The sequence below is a fragment of the Pinus tabuliformis genome, chromosome 2_2 (assembly GCF_031772625.1).
Source record: "Pinus tabuliformis cultivar Carrire ecotype Pingquan chromosome 2_2, CPIR1, whole genome shotgun sequence".
Taxonomy (NCBI): domain Eukaryota; kingdom Viridiplantae; phylum Streptophyta; class Pinopsida; order Pinales; family Pinaceae; genus Pinus; species Pinus tabuliformis.
In genome coordinates, this window is record NC_142300.1 from 488102276 (window position 1) to 488111287 (window position 9012).

General features: G+C 38.1%; 1 pseudogene; it reads left to right on the plus strand.

Moving 5' to 3' along the window:
- Positions 1–8103: 8103 nt before the first annotated feature.
- Positions 8104–8663, plus strand: LOC149193485 (OVARIAN TUMOR DOMAIN-containing deubiquitinating enzyme 1 pseudogene; annotated as a pseudogene).
- The last annotated feature ends 349 nt before the right edge of the window (positions 8664–9012 follow it).

Genomic DNA, 9012 nt, shown 5'->3' on the forward strand with positions numbered 1-9012 from the left:
TGCTACCCTCTTAGGCAAGTCTTATGCCTCTGCTCTCCATGTCAAACTCAAAGAAGAGAGAAAGTCTTGTAAAAAATGTGTTTATCTCTGGGGACGCAGGTTCTCTCAAGCCTTAGCTGCGGGGACGCTCACAATGTTCACAAAATCTGCGTCTTTGGACGCTCTGTATGTCAAAGGAAAGGTGCGTCCTTCTGTAAAAGGCAAAATGCGCAAGTTTCATCTTAAAAAAGTTACTTGTGGTTACTTCTAGAACTTTCTAGAGGTCGGTTTGATGAAATGGATGCGCCTCCAGTTGGTTCATGTATCTCTATTAAGGGGGAACTTATCCTATCAATAAGGGAGCTATCCCACCCAAAGAGGGGGATTATCCCATTGATGGTGGACCTGAATAACCTCTTTACAGCACTATAAATAAAGGCATTGAGCCAGAGGGAGGAGAGGTTGAAAGCTATACATTTCTAAGGGTAAATGCTGCAGGAATTAGGACTCCCATTTAGAAGCTTGTGAGGAGAGATTGCCATCTTTGCTTGTTCTATTTGGAAGTGGGTGAGCTTTGTCAAAGTAGAGGAAGACTCTTGTGGACCCTGGAAGGAGCTTGCGCAACACCAAGGTTCAGGTTGTAATGGTTCCTTTTGATTACCTTTAATGCAAATTGGTCCATTCTTCTCAATAACTTGTTGTTTATGGGTTATTTCATGTACTCCTTGGTCTATATGTTGAATATGCTTTGTTTTATGTTATAATCAGGTGCTATTTAATTGTTTGACTGTTGGTGATTGCAGGTTTTGGAGAAAAGGAGGAACTCATCTAGATCAACAAAGCTTGGACTTCTATAACAGCGTTTGGACAAAGGTAAGAACGAAACACTTGATTTCTCATATCATAATGCATGTTTAGAGAAGGATAGGTCCAGTTTGTTTTGTTTGTCATTAGAATGTCTTAGACTTCTAGGAAGGTCGGTTGTGTCCGCACTTTTGACTGATTCCGTGTGACAGCAATGCTCTGTTTCCTTTGTTCCAGGACCTTTGCACAGCGAAGCTATTAAAAACAAAATGACTCATAACAGTTCATTACACAGCATAAAACATTTTCTATTACTTAAAAACAAAAAAAACTGTTACAAACTCATCCTCTGCGCAGAGAGGGATTCACTGGGAGACCTCTGTCTCTTTCACTGGTTACTCCACTGCTGTGGAAATTTACACAGTCATCTGTTTTACAATGGGGGCAAAAACAACATTACATCCCCTGTTTTAATGCTCTCTCTTCTTCAATGGCCAAGTCAAAGCATTACAACCCTCTCTCTAATATCTCGCACTGCTGTGCATTCAAATACAACTCCATGAACAAAAAATGTGCTCGGACTCAACACCATTACTATGCCTCTGTTCTGTTTGCAATACCGTGCGCAGCCTCAATGCACACCATACATCACAATACAAAAAAAACTTCTCTGCGTGCCCATATACACCACGCCAACATTGTCAACTGCAAGACGCAGGCATCCATTTACAACATATATGAAAACATATATATAAAAACATATACAACAACGTGCCCATAACCATAATAAAGATATGGGACGTATGCCCATCATCTCATTAAAGCCGCCACCTAATTCTACGTAGAACCCATAAAAAAAACATTAACTTTTCCTTCCACGGCGGTCAACCACAAAATGACAAAAAAAATTGATTTGACGCGGGCGGGGTCGGCTGACGTCACTTCGGTGCCATGTGTCGCCACCCCATTCGTCACGCCCGGTCATTAACCTCCGCACAGCTTCGCGCCGATCCGAGCCCGCAGAACCGATCCGACGGAATTCGCACGCCAAGGTCCGGCAAACGAAATGACCTTTAGCGTCCGGGGAAAGCGGTTTCAACGCTCGTACATGGGACGCGTGGCGGAGTGTGAATGTGTTCGGAGCCTCCGCTACGGATACCGCCTTCTGCGAATGGTGATGCGGGGAGACCGGGCCGGTTTTCCAAAACTGCGTTGCGCTGTGCAGTTGGAATTAATATTCCAACAGTAGAGTTCCTTTTTTTGTGGGTCTTTGTGGCTTTTTAATTTTGATTGTTCTGTGAACAGATCAAGAATCCCTGATTCTCACTCAACCGCCTGGAATACACGAAGCATACGTGATTCGCCGGGAAATACCACGACGGCCCAGGAAACCTGGTTCAGCCCAACTGCAGGTAGAGATCAAGAATAATTGATTCAACTGATTCGCCTGGAAATAACACGACGCCCAGTAAACCTGGTTCAGCCCAACTGCATGTAGGTTTCTTTCCTAATTTTTTGGAGTCCATCTTGAATGATACTAATTTGGATCCAATTCAATCCAGCTAAAATCAACCTTCCAATTCAATATGCAGGGTCTCCCTCTATTTTTTATTTTTTCTTAGCAAATAAGATAAAGATTATATTTCCTTATTTGTTGGCTACTCTAAAGAAACGTAGTTCTGCCTCTTCATTTTCTGTTTCTTGAATTAAAATAGCTGAATTAAAGAAACCTCCATTACAACTATGTTTCCTCTGAACTGCTCTCAAAGAAATAGCTGAATTAAAGAAACCTCCATTACAACTACATTTCGTCTGAGCTGCTCTCAAAGCAAAACTCAGTCCGTACATCTCAGCTTTATTATTCCATTTTCTTTCTAGTTTCCTCGGCTTTCACAGATGCCTCAGTTTCTTCTTAATTCATTTCAGCGATTGTGAAGCAGAGCAATACAAACCTCCATGGGTTTCAATTACAATTATAATTACAGTTCTATTTCCTCAGAGCTCTACTCTCAAAACAAACCCCAATTCTTGTAAATTCAGCCAATATTCCTGAGTTTCTATTGAGTAAGTTTCTAACTAGCAAGTGATTTGCAAAGACGTGTTGGATATAACTAGGTATGGAAGGGATTATGAGTCAATCTGCTTAAAAATAATGAATAATTCCCCACATCTAATCTTTTTGCATACTGACTTTTTTAATTTTATGTTTTTTTTAAAGTGTGTCTTCTGGATTTTGATTCCATAGATTATCTCTAACTTGACTATTCCTTGATTTTTAATTTCTTTTCAAATAAGATTTAGAATATTTATAAATTAATAAAATTGTAAACACTGTCTTCCTAGCTAGAATCCGTACAGAAATTGGAAAATTCGATTAGTATATAGAATAATTAGATTTTATTTATCTGCTTAATTTCTAATTATGTATCACCTGTGCACAGAATCGAACATAAGCTCCATTAACAACGAGCTCCAGCCCCGCTTCCCACTCAGAGCACTCAAAAATATGAACCATTTCAGCAAGGAAGTCTGAGCAGTTTCCAAGGCAAAGCAACCAGCCCTTACAGGATTTTTTACATATTAAAAGCTAGCGGTCAGGAGCAATGGTTTCCAGGCCTCCTACTGCACCCGGACTATGACCCCTCTCACATAAAGGGATATTTTGACCTAGCCTCTAAGAGTAATCTAGGATGCAGAAGCGCAAGTGGCTGGCCCTTTCTTCCTAAATCAAGATAAATAAAGTTCAAGCTGGCAGGGAACACAAACAACAGAACTGAACTTCTAGCAGCCAGCACATTAATGTCCCCATTTTATTAGTTCATCAATAGCCTAAGTATTACTATCGTTATATCTAATATAATAATATTCACAACTTTTTCCTTATTAGCTTTATGTATGTGTGCGTCGCTTGTCCAAAGATGTTGCTGGACTGCCGGCAAGGACTTGTTGTTTAAGGAATGAATTTTATAGTTTTTCCAATACAGTGTCACTACCTAATACTATTATTATTGATTGCATTCTCGCGGACTTTCACCACCGCCTATTCACGCGTCTGCAAATCAATCGGTCACTTCTGAGGCGGTTGGAGAAGTTATCAGTTTCGTACCATCGATTAGAGTCAGCCTTTTCATTGTGTTAAGCTTGATGGCATAGTATTTGCCAGATTGTAAGCCTTATAGCTACTATTTTAGCAGTGTTTTGTTGTTAAAGTTTTGTTTTATTAGTTGACATGGTATTTGTGAGATTCTAAGCCTAGCTACTATTTTAGCAAGCAATGTTGTTGTTCTTAAAGTTTATCGGTCACTACTGAGGCGGTTGGAGAAGTTATCAGTTTCGTTCCATCGATTATAGTCAGCCTTTTCATTGTGTTAATTATAGTCAGTCTTTTCATTGTGTTAAGCTTGATGGCATAGTATTTTCCAGATCGTAAGCCTTATAGCTACTATTTTAACAGTGTTTTGTTGTTAAAGTTCTGTTTTAACTGCCGGCAGGGACTTGCTGCTTCGCAGCGTATCTTTTTTCATACTGCTTTGGTGCCTTAAGGGCCTTGGGTATGGTTCCCCTACCTTTTTTTATGGTAATACCGACACATAATAAAAATCGAGGGGTCGATTATCATAATATGACTCTCCTTTTCAATCCCCTGTTCGATTTCCAAGAGGTGGCATGCATTGTGTCAAAGGAAACAATGATGAATTAGTATGGAAATGTGTGTATTGAATTCGACATTGCCATTCACCTCCGAGCCATGTGGTGTTCATGTACCTACCGTGCGCTATCCAGATGGATGCTGTAGATCTGTTCGTGAGATCCAACGGTTGAAAATGCATTTTACAAACCCTGCCTTTGATTTGGAATGATACACATTCACTTTTATTGTTTTTTTTTTTGTTGTCTGGTGTCTTGCGCCCAGAGTGCCGCTTCAGGACGGATAGAGATGCCCGACACCTAGCGGTTTTAATCAAACCATGCTAGTATTTATATTCTTCTTGCTCTTGTGTCTCGGTGGCGTTACCGTGGCTATAATAGGTAAAGTGAAACAATGAGAGTTCTTGATGAACATTTTCTATAGATTTCTGGTATTTGAGTCTAGCTAGGGTTAATTTTTCTTTGCTTGTGGCCTTCAGGAATGGAATCTATTTCTCATGGTGAAATGATAATGGTACACTGGACATCATTACTTCCTTAGACTGTTCTATAGTGGAAATCTCTTCAGGTAATTTTTGGGTTCCTGTGTATTGCTAATTTGCTGGCTCTAAGTTAAATATTGTCGTTTCTCAGCTGATTATTTGTTTGCTCCCCACAACTTCTTTTTAAAATTGTTTATTTCTCAGGTTATAGCCCTCTGTGGTATTTTTTGGATGGTTTTTTCTCGTCTGTTGGGCGTGTAATTGTACTAATCTCTTTGGAAACTTGGTTTATCCATTTTGTTTGATTTTGTTGTTTTCATGCTTCAATTTTGATAATATCGATTTGAGTCATTCGGGTTACCTAGTTGGCGTTACTATTTTTCTAGGTTACCATTCCGCTTCAAACATGCATATATTTTCTTTCTCCCCATATTTTCTCTATCATTAAAAAAACAATATATATTGTATGTAGCGAATGGACCTCGTCTCTAGCGACATGTAATTCCCGCGCCTCTGGTAAAATGTCGAATTTCCTTCTCTTAGTGTTTGAGAATCTGAGATAACATAATCCCCTCTGGATTGTTTCCCTCGTTACCCCTTCAAATGCACGAGTTCTCTTTTCATCTTGGGTTTTTGATTTCAAGTTGGGGTAAAACGTTTTCGCATTCCTAACACCTGGCCGCTATCCACACGTCGATTCTCATCGTGTCACCATTGGTTGTTTCCTACTACTATTGCAGAGGGTTTTTGATGACACAGTCTCCTTCTAGACTACAATTGAGCTAGGATATTCTATCACGTTCTTGTCAGGATGTTTTCATTTTTTTTTTTTGGTTAAATTTGGATTATGGCACATCACTTGTACAATTATAACTATTGGTATATTTGAACTTCTGGAACTACTCTGGAACTCGACCCTCTAGCTAGCCATCAATATTAATTTCTTTGTGTTTGCTACTAAACCCTCTGGGTTTGAGAACTCTTGTATTGTGAAGTTACTTGACTTAATAGATCAATATCACTACTCATAATTTACAATAATGTTTTTTTTTTTTTCATTCAGTTCTTGTCTTCTCTCATCGTGTGCACTCTGTATTAGTAGTTATTAAATCAATGCCATGTTCGTCTTCTAAACAAAAAATGACAGAGCTATGGGATCGTTAATAACGAAGAATAATTTACCTTGATTTGCTGGAGGATGTATTTTCTGTTTGGTTCTGCACATGTATATTAATCACTGGTAGTTATACTATTCAGAGGTTTCAATGGCATAATATTCTTTAGTGTGAATTTTCTCTATGCAACTGAAAATTATCTGTCTTCACTTCCCTGGGTTATAAATCTCTTTATTTGTTTATATAGATTGAAATTTGTGAGAATACCTGTTATATCACTGAAATATACCCTGAATTTTACTCAATGCTCCCTACCGATACATATTTTAGTTTTATGTTCCCTCCTGTTGATTTTTTAAATTTTCTATGGTTAACGCATTTGAAGTGCACGCTCTTCCAAAACGGAATACGCAGATACAAGAGTGTACAGGTGTCTCATGTCACCCATACCGTCTTTCCCGAGTCCCACCTTCAATATTTAGGAACTACGATTCAACATAGGTTGATTCCTTTCAAAAAAATTATCTAGTACGACAAAACGAATAGTAATCTAGATAAATGGTACATGTCCTAGTTTCTTCCTTTTTATTTTTTGTATTTTTTGTGGGTTGTTAAAGTTTGATTCAGAATTATGGAGTAACATAACCAAATAGAGATATACACATAAACACTCAGATGCATCGGAAATAAAACTTCATTTCATTAAATATCAAAGAACTAAATTTGCTTACATAACTAAATTCTCTTACATAGAGAAACGGAAATAAAAATAAACACTCAGATGCACCGGAAATAAAACTTCATTTCATTAAATATCAAAGAACTAAATTTGCTTACATAACTAAATTTGCTTATATAGAGAAACGGAAATAAAAATAAAATCTCCAAGCAGAAGAGATGTAGCAGCTACAAATCTCCAAGAAGAAGGGATGTGGCAGCTACAAATAAAATCTCCAAAATAAAATCTCCAAGAAAATATCTCCAAGAAAATCTCCAAGAAGAAGAGATGTGGCAGCTACATGCCTTTGAATTTTATTACTCTTGTAACATATTTTGGCACAATCATATTTTTATTTTTAATTTTCACCTTTTTAGGTGAAAATTTGTCAATTTTCATTAACCTAAAAATGCTTAGAGATATATTTATTTATATTAATTTAAATTTAAAATATATTATTTTTATAAAAATATAATTATATATTTATGGAAATATTTGTTTTAAATTAAAATAATATTATAAAATTTTGAAACCTAAGTCAAACTAAGCATTCGAGCTTTATGAAAGAAATATTAAAATCGCATTTGGAAAGGCAGATTTAAAATTTCAGACAAGTCAGAGTTAGTTAATAAGGTAATGACCGGTCATTTTTTAAATGACAGAGATCATTAAAAAGCAAATCAAATGGTTTAATTTTATTTTGGACCCAGGGTCATTTGAGGTTTAATAGCTCAGGGGGTCTGAAATTTGGTTTTGCCCAAAACTACTTTGGGGCACGTGGCATCATTTAAAGTTGTTCGCACCCCAAGAGCAAAACCGCAAACCAGAAAGAGACCCCTCTGAAATCTGTTCATGGTTTTCAATGACAGCGCAGCAAACAGAAGATTTTCCAGACAAAGAACTCGGCAAGTTGTCGATGGCCTTCCAGTTTTTTAGGCCCTTCTTCTCCATTGATGTTTCAGCTCAGACATGTCCTCAACGAACATGCATTGAAGGCTGATAGCGAGCAATATTCTTTGTTCAGTAAAATCCACATTTTCGAAGAGGAGGAATACGCTCTGGCTGTGGAGACGTAAAGGCAAGGGCGTAGGTTGTACCAGTGCCGCTACAAATATAGATTCGGTGGATATTATTGACTTCCTTTGATTCATCAAAATGAACATCACTACTTAATTGTTGTCCAATCTTCCTCTTCTTGGAAGAACTTTGATAAGCTTCTACAGCATCATCACAGAGAACAACTATTGGGGCATTTGTGCTCATGCTCCAATTAGATGCTAATGTTGCTTCTTTTTCTGGTTCTGATTATCTTAATCTTAATTCCAAAATGTGATTGCGCTTTGACCTCAGCTTGTTCATGACAGTGCCACTATTACAGCAACAGAATGCCATCCAAGCCGAGCAAATCCTCAAAAATCTCATTTGTCGGCGACAAGGAGTCCCTTTCTGCCTTGGCAGCTGAGTATGACACTGGCAGTTCTATCTTAAAGAGAAAAATTAAGGTACTAGATGAGTTATACGAGGCAATTCGACATACACTTGCTGAAGGAACTGCTTCCTTCGTTCCTTCATGTTTTCGTATCTGGAGCATATATTGGAAACCAAGATGAAGCAGAAACGGAACATGTCTTGAAGAACATTGAGCAGTGCAAGAGAGCCCTCCTGGACCTGGGATACGCAGAGTTCACTTTTGAAGACTTCTCAATATTATTGATCTGCTCAAGAGCGTGATTCCGGGAAGAGATTCATCTATAAGTATTGATACACATCGAGAGGAGCCGAGACCTATTAGCTTCAAATTATGTTGTGATGTTTTTCAAAATTGTGGCATCGGGTGAAATTCATCAGAGGACAAAGTATTTTGTACCTTTCATAATGGGTGTAAGCAATGGGACTGATCCTTCAAGCACTGAATGAAATCGACCGATCACGACATGGCATTGTAGAGCAGAATGATCCCTTAGTCGTAGCAGAGATGAAAATGCAGATTCTTAGCAGCCCTCAGCCCTCCCTCGAGGGTTTTAAAGAGTGTCTCCTAACACATATTAAACACATATTAAGGTAATGGGTAATGAGGAAGAGACTTCCAATAGGTTGTCAGTAAGTTGGCATGGCATTTCACCCACAAAAATAAACTAGATAGGATTTTCTTACTGCATATTCATAAATGGAAAGGGATGTCAAGAGCGTACCACAGACACCCCTTGTCTTGTTGTAAAGTAACAAGGTAGTTTCAAACTCCTGCTTAACCTCAATGCAAGAATAG